Source organism: Nanorana parkeri, unplaced genomic scaffold, assembly GCF_000935625.1.
Source record: "Nanorana parkeri isolate BGI_ZX_2015 unplaced genomic scaffold, ASM93562v1 scaffold1075, whole genome shotgun sequence".
Taxonomy (NCBI): domain Eukaryota; kingdom Metazoa; phylum Chordata; class Amphibia; order Anura; family Dicroglossidae; genus Nanorana; species Nanorana parkeri.
In genome coordinates, this window is record NW_017307343.1 from 115,159 (window position 1) to 136,698 (window position 21,540).

Consider the following 21,540-nt stretch of genomic DNA (forward strand, 5'->3'; position numbering starts at 1 on the left):
CCTGCCTGGCTCCCACCATTCCCTGCAGCCTCCTCTGCCCTGCTTGGCTCTTACTGTTCTCTGCAGCCTCTTCTGTCCTGCCTGGCTCCCACCGTTCCCTGCAGCCTCCTCTGCCTGGCTCTTACTGTTCCCTGCAGCCTCCTCCGTCCTGCCTGGCTCTTACCGTTCCCTGCAGCCTCCTCTGCCCTGCCTGGCTCTTACCGTTCCCTGCAGTCTCCTCTGTCCTGCCTGGCTCTTACCGTTCCCTGCAGCCTAGTGGTGGAGCTTCCGGTATCGGAAAGCCGGGCAGCGAATCATTACATGCTGCCCAGCTTCCTGATTGACCGGGAAGCCGGCTCCATGCTCCCTCATGAGGAGGAAGCATGGAGTCGGCTTCCCAGCCAATCGGGAAGCTGGGCAGTGTGTAATGACTCACCGCACGGCTTCCTTAGTGGCTGGGAAGCTGGCCAATCAGGAGGCTAGGCAGCAAGTCATTAGCCGCCCCCCAGCTTCCTGATTGGCCAGAAAGCCGGCTCCATGCTTCCTCGTCACCCGGTGATGACTGAGCATGAAGCCGGCTTCCCAGCTAATCGGGAAGCCAGGCGGCGAGTCTTTCCTTAATGGGACTTCCGGTATTGGTATCGGGGAGTACCGGAAAAAAAATATCGGTACTCATACTCCGTACAGAAAAATCGGTGTCGGCGCATCCCTAGCACCAATAGTTTGCGCAGTGCTTTACGACATATGGAGAGACAGTACAATTACAATACCATACAAAAGGATTAGAAGGACCCTGGTCCTGGGAGCTTACAATCTATACCTATTCTAAATGAATGTTTTTATACCCCCCGGAATTCAGCGTTAACAATTCTCGGTCGCTATGCCATTGACAAAAAAGTGTTAATCTTTTTTTTTTTTTGTCGCAGTGAAAGCTTATGTAAAACAATCTATATGTATTTTTAGTCTTGCAACATGTAGGTGCTTTTCTCCCAATCCCAAAACAAGACGTGTTTCAGTAAATCTATAAACAAGAAGCAGAAGTCTTTGTTAAGTTTTTTCATTTTGCAGACTTTTCATTAACTTTGCAAGTCTGCATGAATAAATTCCTGACATGTCACAATGTACGACGCCAGTAGAGTTTATCATCAAAGCTCCGCCTTTTACCAATAAAAAAACCAAACATCCTTGACCTCCAATCTAGTGACTTTGCATAGACAATGATAATGTCATCATCGGTCTGATGCGGGCAGAAGGAAGCATTTCTCTCCTTCCCCAGTGATCAAGATGGCGTCCATGCCAAACCATGTTACGAGTATGTGGTAACTTTACATGTCTACATGTAAAAATATGCAGCGGCAGTGCAGTTCTTTCAAAGGTTCTGTACTTTTTTTTAATTAGAATTTTGGCCCTAAGCTCCAGCCAGTGACTTTGCCTTGGCTGAGATGATGTCATCAGTCTGCTGCAGGCAGGAGACACATTTCCTCAGTCTCCTCTCCCCGAGTGATCAGTCTGCTGCAGGCAAGAGACACATTTCCTCAGTCTCCCCTCCCCCAGTGATCAGTCTGCTGCAGGCAGGAAACACATTTCCTCAGTCTCCTCTCCCCCAGTGATCAGTCTGCTGCAGGCAGGAGACACATTTCCTCAGTCTCCTCTCCCTCAGTGATCGGTCTGCTGCAGGCGGGAGACACATTTCCTCAGTCTCCTCTCCCCTTGTGATCAGCCTGCTGCAGGCAGGAGACACACTTCCTCAGTCTCCTCTCCCCTAGTGATCAGCTTGCTGCAGGCAGGAGACACACTTCCTCAGTCTCCTCTCCCCCAGTGATCAGCCTGCTGCAGGCAGAAGACACATTTCCTCAGTCTCCTCTCCCTCAGTGATCGGTCTGCTGCAGGCGGGAGACATATTTCCTCAGTCTCCTCTCCCCTAGTGATCAGCCTGCTGCAGGCAGGAGACACATTCCCTCAGTCTCCTCTCCACTAGTGATCAGCCTGCTGCAGGCAGGAGACACATTTCCTCAGTCTCCTCTCCCCTAGTGATCAGCCTGCTGCAGGCAGGAGACACATTTCCTCAGTCTCCTCTCCCCTAGTGATCAGCCTGCTGCAGGCAGAAGACACATTTCCTCAGTCTCCTCTCCCTCAGTGATCGGTCTGCTGCAGGCGGGAGACATATTTCCTCAGTCTCCTCTCCCCTAGTGATCAGCCTGCTGCAGGCAGGAGACACATTCCCTCAGTCTCCTCTCCACTAGTGATCAGCCTGCTGCAGGCAGGAGACACATTTCCTCAGTCTCCTCTCCCCTAGTGATCAGCCTGCTGCAGGCAGGAGACACATTTCCTCAGTCTCCTCTCCCCTAGTGATCAGCCTGCTGCAGGCAGGAGACACATTTCCTCAGTCTCCTCTCCCCCAGTGATCAGACTGCAACATTGTAACCCTGTAAACATTGAATTTCAACGTATAGATCGCTCAGTCCTCAAAGTCGGACAACACCGACCCCACCACGCCCTGCCAAGGACAAGCCCCCCCAGGGGTGCATCATCCAGCTATCCTGGACTCTTACGAGAATGATGGAGAGAACAGCGCCTGTTCTGCATTCAGGACCCACCCAATGGTAGAGAAAGACGGCATCACTTGAGAATTCCAATTGCCCATTGCTTGCTAAATGCCCATTGCTTATGACCCAATGCGGGAGAAATGTCATGTGGCCAGACTGAAGACTGCTAAAAAATAAGATATTTAGTCACAATTTAAAGAAAAGGTGGATGGGGGGCCCTGCCTGCAGTAGTTTTTTCTCCAGGATATGCACAAAATCAACCCTTGCATTGGGGCTACCACCTCACTGCAAGGGTTTACTGCTCATTTTGGTCTAGGGGTCGGCATTCAGAAGATATACTACATATGATCCTCGGTCCTGCAGCATAGGATTTTGCACAGACCTTGCATAGACATGATGACGTCACGAGTCCTTAGACTGCCGGAGCCTGGAGAAGAAGAGGCTGCCGGGCCCGGTCTAGCAGCCAGGAGGGACTGAGGATCAAGTGAGTATATCTTCTTTATTCCAGCTCCTAGACCAAAGCGAGCAGTTAAACCTTGCAGGCTGCTCTACAACACCGCGAGCTACGGCTACACGTTACCATTACCCTTGCCTGGCTTGTCATCATCCTGAACCATGTCCCCCGTCACCTGCGTCCATTTCCTGTTCCTACACAAAGCTCAGTGACTGCCTGCGAGCGCAGACTGACCCCCTTTTGTTTCCTGTGCCGGTTCTTTGTAGCCAGTGGGACCCCTGTTTTTCTTGTCCCATGGATGCGATGTTCCTGACCGTCCAGATGAAGGAGATGTAAATGTGTCCTGGCAGAGTGGAGATACAGGAAAACCACAATACAGTTTGCGTTATAATTTTGCAGGAACAACATCTCTTCTCATTGCTCCCTCCTATCTCGAAGGAAGGATTCTGCCGCACTGAAGACGGCCGATGGGGACTTCAAAGAACAATGGCTTTAAAATAATTCCGAAGCTTAGCTTTGTGCGCCCGCTCTCTTCCTGTTCCCCGCAGCAAAGGCGCTCTTTTGAAATCTTATTTCTATTCTTCTTTTCTTTTTCGCCTCATTTGAATATCACTTTTTTTTTTTCCCGGTCTCGTGTTTAACCCTTGTGCCAACAGGGATGAGCTCTGCCATCTTTTTTCTTGAAAGGAGAACTCCCAGACTTACCCTTGCAGTGGGGCTACCCCTGTATTGCAAAGGGTTAATTGCTCGTTTTGTCTAAGGTCTCAAATAAAGCAGATATACTCACCTGATCCTTGGTCCTGCTGGGCTACAAGACAAGTTCCTGCAGCCTCTTCTTCCCTGGACTCCGGAGGTCTAAGGACCACTGACGTCATCACATAGGTCCATTGGCTTTCAATAGATGTGAGAACGGAGAGGGACAGCTGGAGTGGAGGGGGCGAGAAGTGAGTGCCGACTACCGCAGGACCGGGGATCAGGTGAGTATTACTTTATTGGAGTCCCCTAGACAAAATGAGCACTTAAAGGAGAACTATGAGGTGAGTGAAAATCACCCATCCTCATAGTTCGAGCCGACGTGTGACAATGAGACTGTCACACGTCGGCTCAATAGATCGGGAAGTGAGCGAACACATACCGTCGCTCGCTCACTTCTCAATCATCTCCCTGCAGAGAGCGCTGACTGTCAGTCACTGATCCTCGCAGGGATTCCCCCCTCCCTGCTCCGATCCACCAACGCTGACTGGAGGAACGGGCGGATGCAGCACCAGCTGATCTATGTTAGGCCCCCATCCAAACAGGCGGTCCGAGTAGGTCCCCCTGGCAAATTTTCAGGTGGACCGGATTGGATGCTCAATGCTAGTCTGTGGGCAGCCTGGTGTACATGGACGGGCGTGTGTTCTGTTTCGCAAGACCTGATTGTGCTGGATCGGGGGTAAACTGATGTCGGTGTCACGTACCTGGAGTGAGACTGGGTGGAGTAGGTGGTGTCCCTTGCGTCCTATGTCCAACTTCCCAGGATATGAGGTCAAGGTAGCACTGGTGCCTGGATGGTGGGAGACCAGATGCAAGCGGGGTACGGGAGCAGAAGACAGAAGCTGGGTCGGGGTCACAAAACCGCTATAATCCTCCACAGCGTCAGGTGGACGGACCAACCCCTCGTTCCGTCACCTGCCTCTTGTCCAACTTCTCTCCTTTCTTGTCTCCCCCTTCCCCTTGGGACAAGTAACCTCAGCCTACACACCAGCCGGCATTCACACACAATTTGGACACCCTGATCCTCCTCACAGGCCGGTTTGCTCCTGTTTCCCAGACCCACACAAGTAAGTGGTTTTCATATATATACACATTATTTTGCCTGTCACCTTCCCTGTTTTGTCCGATCCGGTCAGTCAGCTGACCTAGTTTTGCGCCCTTATGTTTTTCTGTTTCTCGTTCGGGTCCTCTATCACAAGATGGAGGAAAAAACTGAACAGACACAGATGTCACAGCAGTGACATCTGATCCGTACTGCTCCGATCAGGAGTGGATCCCTGCGCAGGTCAGCCTATGTGAAAGGGGCCTTAGACATTTGTAGGCAAAGCCAAAAACCTCACAGGTTTACTACGGGATTACCATGATTGTGTCATCTCTGAGCCGCCATCTCAGTCCAGGAAGTCAATGGTGACCCTGGATGATGCCTGAACAAAGCTGGCTCTGACATTCTGGAGAGAAAAGCAGATGAAGGCATTATCAGGGTACTGTCATCTCTATGAGAGGTAATATTTACCGGTACCTGGAAATGTCACTTACACTGAATACGCGTGCACTTAGCATGAAAAAATATATCGGATGCTTGGTCCACTTTAGGTCTAGGCCCTACAAGTGAGTGTATGTTACTTCTGTTTTTATGTGATAAAGTGAACTTCTGCATGTGATCATTATATTTTTTAGGGTTTATAAATGTATAAAACAATTCCAATCACAAAGCCTAAAAAAAAAAGAAAACGAATGCAGCCACCAAATCTAAGGACAGGGAACCAGCAATATATGAAATTTCTGTTTTTGGGTTTAGATATACTATAACTAGGTGTCACAGTCACCTAGATCCCCAGCAACCTAAAAACATGCACACATCGGATTACATGATCAGATGTACACAGACTGCACTGGAATGAAGAACAATGGCCAGGGCCTTCTGTTGGACTGGGGTGCCCCTTTAAATCGAGCAGGACCTTCTGTTGGACTGGGGTGCCCCTTTAAATCGATCAGGGTCTTCTGATGGACTGGGGTCCCCCTTTAAATCGAGCAGGGTCTTCTGTTGGACTGGGGTGCCCCTTTAAATCGAGCATTCGCTGGATATGGGCGCTCGCTCCCCAGTGTTTTCAATCAGGGCTGTACCACTCACCAGCAGAGGTGACTTACATATTCCTAGCGACCTCCTGCCCTCCCCTCTCTTAAATTCATGTTCTCCAAACAGCTTAATGAGGGGTTTACTGGTCCAATTGGAAGTTTTTATTAAAACCCATTAGTGCACTGAAGCAGTCTGCCTGAAGGAAGCAATTAGCGAAAAGTAAGTGAGTTTGGAGATTTCCCCAGTTGTAGCAAGGAAAAAAAAAAATCCTATTCTCCCCCCATGTTCCCCTTAAACTGTTCCAGACTGATTCTATGTTCCATTACAAGAAGCTGGCAGCTTCACATGGAGGTCTCCTGCAATATAAACCGTCTGCACAGAGCCAGTTCACATCGATCTCACAGAGCAGCTCTTGTGCGGCGTTAGAATGACACTAATGTAGTCATTGTATTTGGGAAGTTTCTGCTGCTGCTCTAGCTTTATAGCAGACGCAATAAATCTCCATTTCATCCAGCTATACAGTATATTCCTGAAAGAAAAAGTAATTAGCTGTATTTTCAAATACAGCAGATATAAGTACAAGCTCCTGGCTTTTTATTAGCTTCCTGCATTGGCCTGCAAAGTCGAACCTAAGACTAGGGAGGGGCAGCAGTTGAAGCCAATCAGGTTTCACTGCAAAGCACGGTATTTACATCAGTTGTATTCTGTGCATCGGCACTGTTTACTTGCGAGCGCACACCAGTGGCTGCGTTAGGATGCGGCTGCTGGTGTGAAAGAGCCCTGAAAGATTTACCTTTTGTCTTGAGTTCCTTCTGGAAAATAGCAATGTGTTTCCTGTGCTTAGGTAGCCCTGTGTCTTGAGCCATGAAACTATATATTTACAGTGTGAGATCATCTTAGGCACTGCTGCCTCACTGGATATGGAGTGAGATTTGGTGTTGTCACTACTGTCCTGATCACTGTTCTCCTTGCTGGAGAGGACGATGTACCTGAGGACCTTCAGTGTAAGGATCTCCCTGCTCTGGTGCCTGCTCCTCCCCATGGGCAGCTGCCCACTCCACCTTGTGGGCCAATGCGCTTTCCACCCCATGGGCAGCTGCTTGCTCCTTCTAATGGGCAGCTGCCTGCTCTTCCCCATTGGCCGTTGCCTGCTCTTCCCTATGGGCCGTTGCCTGCTCTTCCCTATGGGCCGTTGCCTGCTCTTCCCCATTGGCCACCCCCTGCTCTTCCCTATGGGCCGTTGCCTGCTCTTCCCTGTGGGCCGTTGCCTGCTCTACCCTAAGGGCCGTTGCCTGCTCGTCCCAATGGGCCGTTACCTGCTCTTCCCAATGGGCCGTTGCCTGCTCTTCCCAATGGGCCGTTGCCTGCTCTTCCCAATGGGCCGTTGCCTGCTCTTCCCAATGGGCCATTGCCTGCTCTTCCCAATGGGCCGTTGCCTGCTCTTCCCAATGGGCCGTTGCATACTCCTCACCATGGTCCCCTGTGGTCTAGCGGTGGCTGTAACTCTGTAAGCGAGGGCATATTCAATACAACAGAGGGTTTTCTTTTTTTGTTATTTTTCTATTCTGTTTTATTTTTATTTTTTTCATTCTATGTATGTATGTATGTTGAATGCTGGAGGATTATTAGGCAACACCATCATTATTTCTGTATTACTGTATTTCTCTTGTGACACTGTACAAAGCAGCAATGAGTAATACAGGCAGGCGATGAAAAAGCATTTTATATGATGAGTATATTGCGCAATTGCACAGTAAAACATGTACAGCAGTCATAAAAGAATGTGTTTGGAAAGAAAGCCCTGGCTGGATAAGATTATAATGCAGAAAGCAAATGGGTGAAAGAAAACAGTATGTGTGACCTGCCATAGACCGAGAAGATTGCTTGGACATATGAAAAAATCAGCCTGGCTATTTTAGTAAACCTGTATTATGGGAGAAATCACCAACCTAAGGTCTCTGCTGGATAGGAGGTACCAAAAGGTGCCAATTCATATGAGATATGGCCAAAATGATGTGGTCAACCCTCTAAATTTTGTGCAGGTGCACGAAATCAGCTTCATAAAGATATGGTTTGATGGGTTTGGTGTGTAGAAACTTGAGTGGGTTGACATAACCCTGACCTCAACCCTACAGAACACCTCAACCCTACTGAGCACCTCAACCCTACTGAGCACCTCAACCCTACTGAGCACCTCAACCCTACTGAACACCTCAACCCTACTGAACACCTCAACCCTACTAAATACCCGTGGGATGATTTGGAATGCTGATTGCAAGTTAGGTCTTCTTTTAAGGGCCTCATTTCTTTTCCTGAAAACAGTAGAATGATGGGTTTTACCAAAAAGCTGTTAATTTTGTGTGATACCATTACAAACAAAATAAATAAACATGAGAACGCCTAAACATTTGTAATTGCAACAATTTTCTGAGAGAAGTGGTGCATTTCCTGACAGAAATGCAGGGGTGCCAATATTTTTGGCCATGACTGTATAAGGTGTGAACAGAGTCTGTAGAAAATAACTGTCTTCTATGTCAACAAACCCTCATAGTACAACCCTACTGAGCACCTCAACCCTACTGAACACCTCAACCCTACTGAACACCTCAACCCTACTAAATACCCGTGGGATGATTTGGAATGCTGATTGCAAGTTAGGTCTTCTTTTAAGGGCCTCATTTCTTTTCCTGAAAACAGTAGAATGATGGGTTTTACCAAAAAGCTGTTAATTTTGTGTGATACCATTACAAACAAAATAAATAAACATGAGAACGCCTAAACATTTGTAATTGCAACAATTTTCTGAGAGAAGTGGTGCATTTCCTGACAGAAATGCAGGGGTGCCAATATTTTTGGCCATGACTGTATAAGGTGTGAACAGAGTCTGTAGAAAATAACTGTCTTCTATGTCAACAAACCCTCATAGTGAAAATTAAAGGCATTCTGGAGTAGTGATGAGGCCAGGCTTGGTGCCAAGCTGACTCAAAACTGTGTGTGACAGCCACCCTTTCCTCCTGACCTGATCAGTTGCAAAGAGGCACAGCTATACGTCACAAAGGAGCGGGGAATGCCCCGGTGCAACTGTCGACACTGATTGGGTCAGGAGGAGGGGGTGGTGGTCACAGTTTTGAGCGGGCCTGGGCACATTTAGGCTACCTGGGTTTGAACCAAGCCCAGCCTCATCTATAGTACTGTTAGAGCCACAGATTAAATTTTGTCCGATTCAGCAGGAATTGTAGAATTTGGAGTTATGGATGGTCATCATTAGTCTCTCATTGGCTTTAATTATACTCCAAGTAGTCTAGTTACAAAGTATTCCACGCCCCTGCCGGGGGTCATGATAAGGGTCCTTCCATCCCACTGCTTGATCACTAATTTATTTTATTACATTACAGAGTGCAACAGGAGATGTGATACGGATTGCTTTGTAATGTTTTTTTGGGGCAGGAGAACTGTGGATTTTCTCGGGTATAGTTTGTGACTAAATTTCTTGAGAAATAAAAAGTAAAACTAGGGGAAGTTTTGTGCTTTCTCTTCGATGTTGCAACAGGTTCAGTCCCCATAGGCGCAATTTTTATTACCCTGATATTTGCTCATTTGTAGGATCAAAAATAAATAATGTTTTATCTCATCTGACAGATCAGCTAAATTGACTGCATTTATAATTTAATATTGATGTCTGCAGTTCACAAAGCTTAGAAAAACAGGTTTGTGCTTCTCACGGTTGGCCTTCATTCTTTCCCAGTTGTACTGGATCCGCTACTGGACTGAAATTGCTTACTCTGATTTCACTGCACACTGTGAGCTTCTCATAATGTGCGTTCGAAGCTACAGCAGGTCATATAGAGCCCACCTCATGTCCTGGCTGGGGGACATCCAGCAGTATCTAGGGCTTTCCTCCCAAGCCTGACTGTCCCTGGCCCTCCCCTTTCATTCATTGGATTTCAGCTTCTTTTAGTCATGGAAACTCAACATCTTATGTGGGTTTTACCTAGGGTGGTCTGCATGCAAAGGCCGCCTGCCTGGGAAAGCCCATTCCTCCAGACTGACATTAAGCCATTTTGATATTTGCATAACTCCTCCCAAGAGCCAGCCCACTGCCAATTTGAAACACATTACACAGGCATGGCGTACAGTGGCTCCCAGAGATCAGTAGATCTGAGATGAAAAAAGGTGAAAACATGTTTTTTATTTTTTTTTTAAAAAGGGCAATTGATTCTGATACACAGTTCTTTAGCAAACTGAACGAGTGTCATTTATTTAGGGGTTACATCTAATACCTCTAACAGTGAGACACATAGGGGTTCATTTATAAAACTTCATTCTGGTGTGTAATATTAACCACCGCTTACAAAGCCATCTACAACTCTGCCCCCGGATATATCTCCAACCTCGTCTCAAAATATCACCATAACCTTTCCCTCCACTCTTCCTAAGACCTCCTGCTCTTTAGCTCCCTCATCAACTCCTCCCATGCTCGCCTCCAGGACTTCTCTAGAGTCTCTCCCATCCTCTGGAACACCTTACCCCAACCTGTCCATCTATCTCCCACTCTGACTGCCTTTAGAGAATGACTAAAGACTCATCTTTTCAGGGAAGCCTATCCCATCTCAACCTAACCACTGAACCATCACCTTCTCAAATAATTCATCCCCACACAGCTACCTCCTCATGTACCACTTGCCCCTCCATTTTTTGGGCTAGTTCACACCAGCCTCAGATTTTGTCTGGAACTCACTGGATCGCATTGTGGCTGGCTCACTTTGTGTTGGGGCGGGAGGGGGCGTGGCGGTGCATTGAACTCACTATTTTTTCGGACTGCACCAGACCGGAACGCAGGCACTAATGTGCCACGCGTTCCCGTGCGACCGATCGTATTGCGGCCAGAGGGCATGGCTACGGTGCCATTGAGTTCAGTGCACCGCCACGCCCCCTCCCACCCCAACACAAAGTGAGCTGGCCACAATGCGAGCCGGCCACAGTACGTTCCGGACCAATTCTGGCCAGAACGCACTGAGGCTGCTGTGAACTAGCCCTTAGAAGCTCTCAAAGGCAGGGCCCTCCTTACCGTCTTGTCTTAAATTGTATTGTAACTGTCATGTCTTCCTTATATTGTAAAGCGCTGTGCAAACTTTTTGGCGCTCTATAAATCCTGAATAATCGTAATAACAACCGGGTGGTTGGCATTAACACAGCACTAGCACCCCTAGGTGGCGTTGACATGTGTACTCCGTACCATCTAGGGGTACTAGTCCCATGCGAACAGCATCCACCCGGATATAAATGAAGCCCTTACAGAAAGTTTACAAAACAGTAGGATCTGTGTGTGGCCATTTCCTCTTCTCAGTGTCTCAACTGGACACGTCTGAGCCAGGAAAGAAAAACTTATATCCCATAATGCAGTGGTAACAACTTCCCATATTACCCATTTTACTTCCCATATTACCCATTTTACTTCCCATATTACCAATTGTTACTGTATTGTTCTCCATCATAAAGTATCAGAAGTGATGGGCACCAACTTTTGAGGGTGTCCAAGTTCCTCTTCCACTCTAAATGTTAGTTGGTTATATTATTCACACCGGGTTTATGTTCTGCAGGTAGTTTGCAAACCAGCCTTAGGGGAGGTCTCCTTTAATATCCCATCATTAGTAACCTCCGTTGAGCCTGGTTTTCTCAGGAACGTTACAGAAAGTACACGTTAATACCTTCGACATAAAACCAATTTTAAAAAGCGGACAAAACGAAATCCCAGTATATTTTTAATTTCGCTAATCAGCTTTAAATTTTCGATTTTCATTTTTCTTTTTTAAATGCCATCATTAAATATAAGCCTGTAATGATTTTGTGCTCCAGCGCCAGAAGCCCCCCTAATCCAGCTCGGCATGATGCTTAGGCGCTTATAGGGCAGCAGAGCTTCTCATTCTGTGTGTGCGTGTACCGGACAAGTGCTGTGCCTCACCCCATTGCTTCAAACAGACCTCATCGAGGCTCCCCGCACATTACTGCAGATTTATACGCCTCTCATTAGCCTGTCTGCTGACCTGGTCAGACTCTGCGTAAAATAAGATTGCAGTAATTTATAACCAGTGATTACAGGCATGTGCGCATTTTAAAGGGGGAGGGGAGGGGGGAAGCAGCCCCCAGGATGGAAACGCCAAGCCACTAATTTCCGCGAGACGGACCCCGCTTGTGGCTATTTCCCTTACCCCACCTGATTGGGATAAGGTGATCTAACCACATTGTGGTCTCCTACAGGATTCTGATGTAATGCTGAACGGCGGGTAACATGGACCCCCCGACAATGCCTTGTTTCCTGGTTTTAGATACTCCACTTATTAGCCTGCTGTTCAAAGTCCGTTAACCACACTTTCCAGAATCACTTTATTGTAAGTTTCTGGTCATTTGCAAAGATCCCCTGGCTTTTCTCCTATAGTGTGTCTCAGGCTGTTTTTAAACAAGACTTCCACCTGAAGTACATAGGATCAAGCATTTAAAGCATCCTTTGTAAACAATGGAGGAACCCTTGAAATAATATTCTAGTCGCAGGGAACCCCTGTAAATAAAGATGATATCTACATGTCAAGGTACATTATCCACCCTATGTTGGTAGTCTACTACATTCATGGTCAGTGAGAGAAAGGCTTCTATACACTGGTGGTCAGTGGAAAGAATGACCCATTACATTGGGAGTCAGTGGAAAGATGGACCTGTTACATTGGGAGTCAGTGGAAAGATGGACCTGTTACAATGGGGGTCAGTGGAAAGATGGACCTGTTACATTGGGGGTCAGTTGAAAGAATGACCCATTACATTGGTGGTCAGTGGAAACAATGACCTGTTACATTGGTGGTCAGTGGAAACAATGACCTGTTACATTGGTGGTCAGTGGAAAGAATGACCTGTTACATTGGGGATCAGTGGAAAGAAGGTCCTGTTATATTGGGGGTCAGTGTAAGGAAAGACCTATTACATTGGGGGTCAGTGGAAACAATGACCTGTTACATTGGGGGTCAGTGGAAATAATTACCTGTTACATTGGAGATCAGTGGAAAGAAGGACCTGTTACATTGGGGGCAGTGGAAAGCAGGACTTGTTATATTGGGGGTCAGTGGAAAGAAAGACCTGTTACATTGGGGGCAGTGGAAAGCAGGACTTGTTACATTGGGGGTCAGTGGAAAGAAGGACCTGTTACATTGGGGGTCAGTGGAAAGAAGGACCTGTTACATTGGGGGCAGTGGAAAGCAGGACTTTTTACATTGGGGGCAGTGGAAAGAAGGACTTGTTACATTGGGGGTCAGTGGAAAGATGGACCTGTTACATTGGGGGCAGTGGAAAGCAGGACTTGTTACATTGGGGGCAGTGGAAAGAAGGGCTTGTTACATTGGGGGTCAGTGGAAAGCAGGACTTGTTACATTGGGGGTCAGTGGAAAGAATGTCCTGTTACATTGGGGGTCAGTGGAAAGAAGGACCTGTTACATTGGGGGTCAGTGGAAAGCAGGACTTGTTACATTGGGGGTCAGTGGAAAGAATGTCCTGTTACATTGGGGGTCAGTGTAAGGAAGGACCTGTTAGATTGGGGGTCAGTGGAAAGAAGGACCTGTTACATTGGGGGTCAGTGGAAAGAAGGACCGGTTACATTGGGGATCAGTGGAAAGAAGGTCCTGTTACATTGGGGGTCAGTGGAAAGAAGGACCTGTTACATTGGGGATCAGTGGAAAGAAGGTCCTGTAACATTGGGGGTCAGTGGAAAGAAGGACCGGTTATATTGGGGGTCATTGGAAAGAAGGACCTGTTACATTGGGGGTCAGTGGAAAGAAGGACCGGTTATATTGGGGGTCATTGGAAAGAAGGACCTGTTACATTGGGGGTCATTGGAAAGAAGGACCGGTTATATTGGGGGTCATTGGAAAGAAGGACCTGTTACATTGGGGGTCATTGGAAAGAAGGACCGGTTATATTGGGGGTAATTGGAAAGAAGGACCTGTTACATTGGGGGTCATTGGAAAGAAGGACCTGTTACATTGGGGGTCAGTAGAAAGAATGACCTGCTACACTGGTGGTCAGTGGAAAGAAGACCAATCACCCTGCACAAGAAGAAAGAGCAGCAGTGAGCGGTTATTATTACAGGAAGCTCCAAGTTTTACACTGGATTACTGCACCGATCTGGAAGAAATACACAAAGCTCACCAAGATAGAAGAAGAATACACATAGACAATATGTGCTTATCCAGGAGTTCAGCTTTAAAGTGGTGGCCCTTACAGATGTCTGAGTATTTCTTAATGACCAGCATGGTGCCCCACTGGACCAGGGGTAGGCATCTGAACTGGCAAGACCAAAGATATGCAACTAAAGCTGTGGTCGGGCAACGTTTTTTAGCTGTGTATCTGCTGAGCACATCTGCAGAGGTTTTTGTAACTCTCAGCTTTACGTTTACCTTCCCCGCAGCTCCAGAGATGTCCCTTTAGTGGGGTTCCCCTTTAAGCCTCCCCCTGTGTTTTTTTGGCAGATGGAAGCCTATTCTCGCTACTACTGAGCTCCCCAGTGTGACCCTGGCACCCTGCCTCTGCGGCTTGTCCGCTTCTGGGTTAACGTCTAACTTCAGAAAGCTGTTCTGCATTTCAAGAGCAGGAACTGGGAGCACGGATAAATGCTTAATGTGCAGTGCCCCGGAGCAAAGTATATGCTGAATATTCTGAATATATCAAGGCTAAACGGCCTCTTGTTGCTAGGCCCAATTTCCGCTGAAGGGAAGCATGCTCCTATCCACCGCTGCTCCATTAGCCCCGGCAGAGGCTGTTCAGCACAGCTTTCCCTTTCAGCCTGGCCCCGTGGCACCTGTGTGGATTAGAGCCATCTGCGGGGAGGAAGTTTGGTCGTCATGGCAACCGGAACCTTAACAAGTACCATGACAAAAGCAGAATGGGCCGAGGGGTCATTGCTGTGGGTGTGCCGGTCAGCAAGGTCACTTCCTCCCCCCTTCCACCCTTCCATCGTTAATAAGAGAGCGGGGGGGAGAATATGCAAAACATTTTAACTAGCAACAGCGCTCGGCTGACTAAATTCTGTAAACAATTTCTCGAGCTGAAGTTGTATAGGGGTACGGGAATGTCTACCTTTCATGCCATGGCAGTTCTGGCTGAATTCTTACAGTCTTAGGTAGTAAAACACACGTAAAGATCAGTGGTGACCAAGCCTATGCATACACTACACAATGGCATGGCTGTACTTCTCATGTCTTGCCTCATATCTGCATGGAGGGAATAATCTATTGGTGTTGTGCAAATTGGAAAACTTCTTCCAATTTCATCTGCAGATGCCACCCACTTCCCTTCCCATAGAAACCCTAGGTCCATGCAAGCTTGGAGCTTGCCATGTGTGTGCACACACTAGGTCAGAGGGGTAGACAAACTCCAGCACTCCAGCTGGGAGCCATGCCTATAGCTGTCAGAGTCTTGCAATGCCTCATGGGATTTGTAGTTGCATGACAGCTGGAGGGCCGGAGTTTGCCTACCCCTGCACTAGGTGACGTTGCTGCCTCATGGCGAGCCAAATCACGTACATCATTCAAACTCTTTGAGACTGTTATGGGCACTCTTGCTTATAACGGTCAATAAAATTTTAGTTTGCTGTTCAGCTTTTGGAAAAAGAATACGCATATGCAATGGCTGCCTCTTTTGAGTATGCACTTTATATAGGTTCTACATCCCAAAATCTCCCAATCCTAAGAGAAAGGTCCCTGATTCTTAGCCCACGCTGCCTAGGGGACAAGGTTATCTATCAACTATAATGGAAAATACACCCTGCAAGGAAAATAATAAATACTTACCTGTCCTGCTGCTGATCTACGCTCTTTGGAAGACCTAAAAAGGTCTCTACAAGATCTTGTAGAAGAAGCTTCAGTTCGACATCTGACAACCCCTAAGGCTAGGTTCACCCCTGGGCGACTCCGGAAAGCGCAGCAATCGTGCACACAACCGCGCGGATTTCTGCGCGGTCATGGAGTTGGCCACCGCAGCTGATCGCGCTGGAGGTGCCATTATTTTCTAATGGCACCCCAGTCGCGCCAGGCGGATTGCGCAGCTTCCCGCCACGATTCCGCCCGTGCAGTTGAACACGATTGTGACTAAAAAGCCGCTAGTCGTGTGTCGCAAAAAAAAGATACTTGCACCTTTTTTTTGTGATTGCCGCGGCGGTGTCACCCCATTGAAATCAATTGAGCCGCACCGCACCCGCTGTGTGCACTAGTGTCCCGGGTGTCGCTGAGGTCTGGACCTAGCCTGAGTGTACATCTTTGCTATGGCTAAGGCCCAGTTTTGGCGGCTGAAACATGTAAACATTTGTTTGTTTTCTGCTTTTTATGCCTTTTTGCAAATAAAGTATTGGATGGACGGATCCCCTTGCGAGTGCTGTTTTTTTACCTACACCCCTGAGTGTTTTGGATTCCCGATCCCTCCACGTCATGCTGTGGTTCCTTCTAATGCTCCTAATTCACTACTGTGTCCTGCAGTAATGTAAGAGTTGGCAGGAGGAACCACAGAGTATGGGGGGGAGGGGGGGGAGCGGCATCTGACACTCTCAGAAATGTCAGATGCTGACATTTCTCCCACATAGCTCTTTCATAGATAGTGAAGGCTGACAGCGGCACCGGTAAGTATTTATTGATTTATTTGTATTAAGTGATTTTTCAAATAATTTTAATTGCAACTGAGTTTGGAGAATAGTTATTTTTTCTTATTCAGGGTTGAGTTACATCCAGAATTCTGCCCCTGGCTATATCTGCAACTTTGTCTCAAAGTATCACCCTAACCGTCCCCTCTGCTCCTCCCAAGACCTGCTCTCGTCTCTATCTTCCTTGTCAACTCCTGTCATGCTCGGCTCGAGGACTTCTCTAGAGTCTCCCATCCTTTTGGAATTCCCCACCCCAACCTGTCTGTCTATCTCCCACACTGACTGCCTTTAGGCAATCCCTAAAGACTCATCTCTTCAGGGAAGCCTATCCTTCCTCAACCTTACCACTGAACCATCACATCCTCAAACAATTCATCCCTACACAGCTACCGCATCATGTATCACTTGCCCCTCCCTTTTAGATTGTAAGCCCTCACGTGCAGGGCCCTCCTTACCATCTTGTCTTGTATTGTGATTGTAATGTCTTCCTTATATTGTAAAGCGCTGCACAAACTGTTGGCGTTCTATAAATCCTGTGTAATAATAATCATTATAACACAATGTAAATTATACATCTAAGAGATAAAGTGAGGCCTCCTTGGGTGTGCACACCTCGGACCATGAAGTCCACTGGAGTCTCCGATAGATGTGATAAGCTGTTGGGTGATTCGCTGTTCCAACATACACCAAATATTGTTTTTGGGTGGGCTGACCCTTCAAATACAGACTCTTTGCCTTGAGCCCGTTCTCATGAAGCAGCCATTGTGCCTATGGACGATGTAAGGCTTTTCTGTGCATTGAACGCCTTCAGATTTGCCTCGGTCATTGAAGTCTTCTGAAGTCTGTCTGCTTTTATTTGGCCACTACAAAGACTGACCGGCCCAGCTACCTCTCACCTCCTACACCCAGGTGGGCTTTAGAAGCAGCGCCCTGAGATGGCTTGCAGCGGCCATGTGAATCCGCTGACGTTGGTCTTTCCTTATCCCTTTGTTCTTAAAGAGTGGGCGGCAATTCTGATATTCCGTACATGACCGGCCCTCTTACAATTCCGTGCTCGGAGCTGAAAGGAAAATTGCCTATTTAAAAAAGTCAATAAGTATTTGCGGCTCGTCCTTATTTATAAAGCAGAACTCCTGCCATACAGATAATTACAAAGCTGACATACAGATACATGACCTGGTGGAGCTGCCAACAACAAATTGTAATTCTCTTCAGCAGCTTTTGTGTTCACATGCTCCTGCTGATCTGTATAGCCAGAGGGAGACACCATTAATAAAGTATATCTAAAGTCAAAGGTTTCCTCTCAGTTCCTGTTCTGGTGACAACTGTAATCATTTGGATTTGGTCAATGGACCGCATTAAAACCTGATGGTTTGGATAGAGTAAGGAAGGGTTATTAACCCCGTCAGGTTTTTATTGCTGTCTGTCCCCCACTGAAAAGATTCACCCTTTCCATTTGTCCTGTTGACTGCTATTGCTGGGACAAAAATTTTAAGTTGTCACTGGAATAGAAGGGAAATCTTCCAGTGGTGACACATCTTCCGGTGACAGCTATCTAAGGCCCCATTCACACGTAGCGATTTCTGCGGCGATATCGCGCATTTTTGCCGCGAGAAGTCGCCGGCTAATGATATTCAATGGAGCTGTCTTAGCTCCATGTCGCGCATCGCTCGTCGCGGTCGCAAGTCGCTTCTACAGGACCCTTTTTTCAGCGGATTTTGCTTTTCTCTAATGGAGCCCGACGGAGAAGGTCGCGCTACCGTCGCTGAAACGTCGCCCCGAAAGTCGCGCTATGCCGGCCGCTGCAAAAGGTATGTCGCTACGTGTGAATGGGGCCTAAGAGAGATTTCCTCTCACTTCCTGTTGTGTGTACGGGGCAGGAAGTAATGGGTATTATGTATTTTATGTGATACTACACACATGCATCAATAAAGACGTACTTTCTACCAATTTGGTGTGCCTGTGTCTTCCCATTCTAGGAAGTGATGGGTGATCTCCCCAACGGGACACAGACAACAAAAGAAACCCAAACAGGGTCTTTAACTATGCCCTACTTTATCCTGGTGCAGGGTGACTGGTCTTGTCTCTGTTCCCTGCTATAATAAAGACCGGTCACTGCTGCTCTCTCTATTTGTGCAAGGTGACTGGTCTTGTCCCCGCCCCCTCCTTTAATAAAGTCCGGTCACTGCTGCTCTCTTGCCTTGTGCAGGGTGACTGGTCTTGTCTCCGCCCCCTCCTTTAATAAAGACCGGTCACTGCTGCTCTCTCGCCTTGTGCAGGGTGACTGGTCTTGTCTCCGCCCCCTGCTATAATAAAGACCAGTCACTGTTGCTCTCTCTCCTTGTGCAGGGTGACTGGTCTCTAGACTCTCATAGTTTAGAGTTAGGACTACACTATATAGAGGTGCCTTGGCGATGGTACCAGATTCATCTACACACATACACATGAAAATGCAAATAAACATTTAATGCATCTAGAAGCATAAACACAGCATCTAGCCTGACAGAATTTTCTCTGGATATAGAGTACAACAATGTGTGGCAAGTGTGAATGTAGCCTTAAAGGCTCATTAACTGTGAGGTGTGTCTTCCCCTTGACACTGGGGCATATTCATAAAGCAATGAATCTGACATTCACCAAACATTCTCTATAGGTGAGTCTTCCAGGTGCATGTGTTTTATATGGCTGATTTACCACCAGTGAATTTTTGGTGAACGTCACATTTACTAATTTATAATATGCCCCTTGGAGTAAAATGTGGTTGCTCACTTACCAGTAATGACAGCAGATTACCTCCCCAGTAAACAAACTAACTTTGCAATCACTGAGTATTGGGTCTTTGCTATCATATTCGCTCACCCTAACAGACTCATTTATTACAGCTGTCTTGGCAGGGAGTCAGCAAAACTTTGGAACTTTCTGTCACAGCAAAATTCCACAGAGAAACTGTTTTTCAACTACGTGTCAGCAGAAAAATAAATACCAACAATTAGCAAATCATTAACTGGAGGATGTGATTAATAACCTGTGCAGTTTTTATATCATTATTAGAAAAAAGTGTGTTTTCACTGAAGGTGTGAGTTAGCATAGTCTTGGGTAAGATGTACTTTAGAGGCTTGGGTAACATCTGTTCAGGTGACATCTGTAGACTACAAGACAGCTGTTGTGATAAATGACAGTGTCTTCCTTTGCTGGAAAAGGCTATATACTTTTTTTAGTGAGTTTAGAGTTAATATGAAAGCGGAATGTTATAAGAGCAGATCTGTAGTGTTTATATACTGCTAGCCAGAGGAAATGTAATTAAGGGTTCTGAAAAACAAGTAAGTTAGGGTCTGTAATATATACCAACACAGCATGTATACAGCTTCAGTGGATCTCCAGCAATTATTTTGTTCTCACATTTTTAGATGTAATAGGGGAGGATTTATAGGTGTGTTTCACTGTGAAGGCACTCTCACTCCATTCATGTTGTGTCACTGGGACAAGACATGATAACAACAGCAATATCAGCATTTTAAGTAGTAGAATGGCAAACAGTTAATTTTAGGTCAAATGAAAACTAGCAGATATTGTTGAATAATCTCTCTCTCTTCTTTCTCTTAAATACACAAACTGTTATGCCCTTCTACTTTTATATTAATTCTTTACTTCCTTAATACGCAACATGTTTAAACCATGTAAAACTTTGATTCATTTATTTATTGCCACTAAGGCATGTGTCCTGAGCCGTTGGAAACAAACGACACCCCCCACCTTGGGTCAGTGGCCTTGAACAATATATCAGTAGATCACACCCTGACTTGGTTCGACTGGGACTGCAAAGTACCAACAAAAATACTAACCTCATTACCTTTTTAAGGGGAATTTACTATTTTTTTCCCTGCCCATCCTTTCAGGCTCCCCTTCCCTTGGTCCTTTAAGCCCCTCACCCCCAATATGGGCACAAAAGGAGGTTCCCTGGCATAGCCCTTCACCCTTATTCCTGTCCCTAATTCTCTGGTTAAATAGCCTCTTTCTTATTTCCCCTCTCTTCTGCAAATATTGACAAATATCCCACCGGCCTAATTCGGACATGTCTCTTTTTCATTGTCTCAAGACCAAGAACGGCATAGCATATATGGACTGTGATATTCCAATTTATGTAATGTTTAGGTCGCTTCCAATGCCATGATGTGTGTATTGTAAAAAATGCACAATCTCTGTAAACTGTAAAGGTGGAATTTGTTAAATATACAATCTGAAAAAAACAAAACACACTCTTAAGTGGGGTAGTGCTCATATCCAAATTATCAATTTACAAATAGCCTTTTCTACAGCTTGTATGCAAAGTGTATATAGAGGTGCATACTTTATATATTATGGTCAATCTGCCTTAAATATATCATGCCTAAAATGCACTGTTGCTTTGTTTAACTTGTAGTAAGAACTGGTCTCCAACAGACCCTAACAGAGAGACTTTAAGGCCCCATTCACACGCAGCGATTTCTGCGGGGATATTGCGCATTTTTGCCGCGAGAAGTCGCCGGCTAATGATATTCAATGGAGCTGTCTTAGCTCCATGTCGCGCATCGCTCGTCGCGGTCGCAAGTCGCTTCTACAGGACCCTTTTTTCAGCGGATTTTGCTTTTCTCTAATGGAGCCCGACGGAGAAGGTCGCGCTACCGTCGCTGAAACGTCGCCCCGAAAGTCGCGCTATGCCGGCCGCTGCAAAAGGTATGTCGCTACGTGTGAATGGGGCCTAAGAGAGATTTCCTCTCACTTCCTGTTGTGTGTACGGGGCAGGAAGTAATGGGTATTATGTATTTTATGTGATACTACACACATGCATCAATAAAGACGTACTTTCTACCAATTTGGTGTGCCTGTGTCTTCCCATTCTAGGAAGTGATGGGTGATCTCCCCAACGGGACACAGACAACAAAAGAAACCCAAACAGGGTCTTTAACTATGCCCTACTTTATCCTGGTGCAGGGTGACTGGTCTTGTCTCTGTTCCCTGCTATAATAAAGACCGGTCACTGCTGCTCTCTCTATTTGTGCAAGGTGACTGGTCTTGTCCC

At 46.7% G+C, this 21,540-nt stretch overlaps 1 protein-coding gene across 2 annotated transcripts in view; it reads left to right on the forward strand.

Moving 5' to 3' along the window:
- LMF1 (lipase maturation factor 1) overlaps positions 1-21,540 on the forward strand; it is a 244,419-nt gene that overhangs the window by 37,636 nt on the left and 185,243 nt on the right. The gene's annotated exons all lie outside the window — the stretch shown is intronic.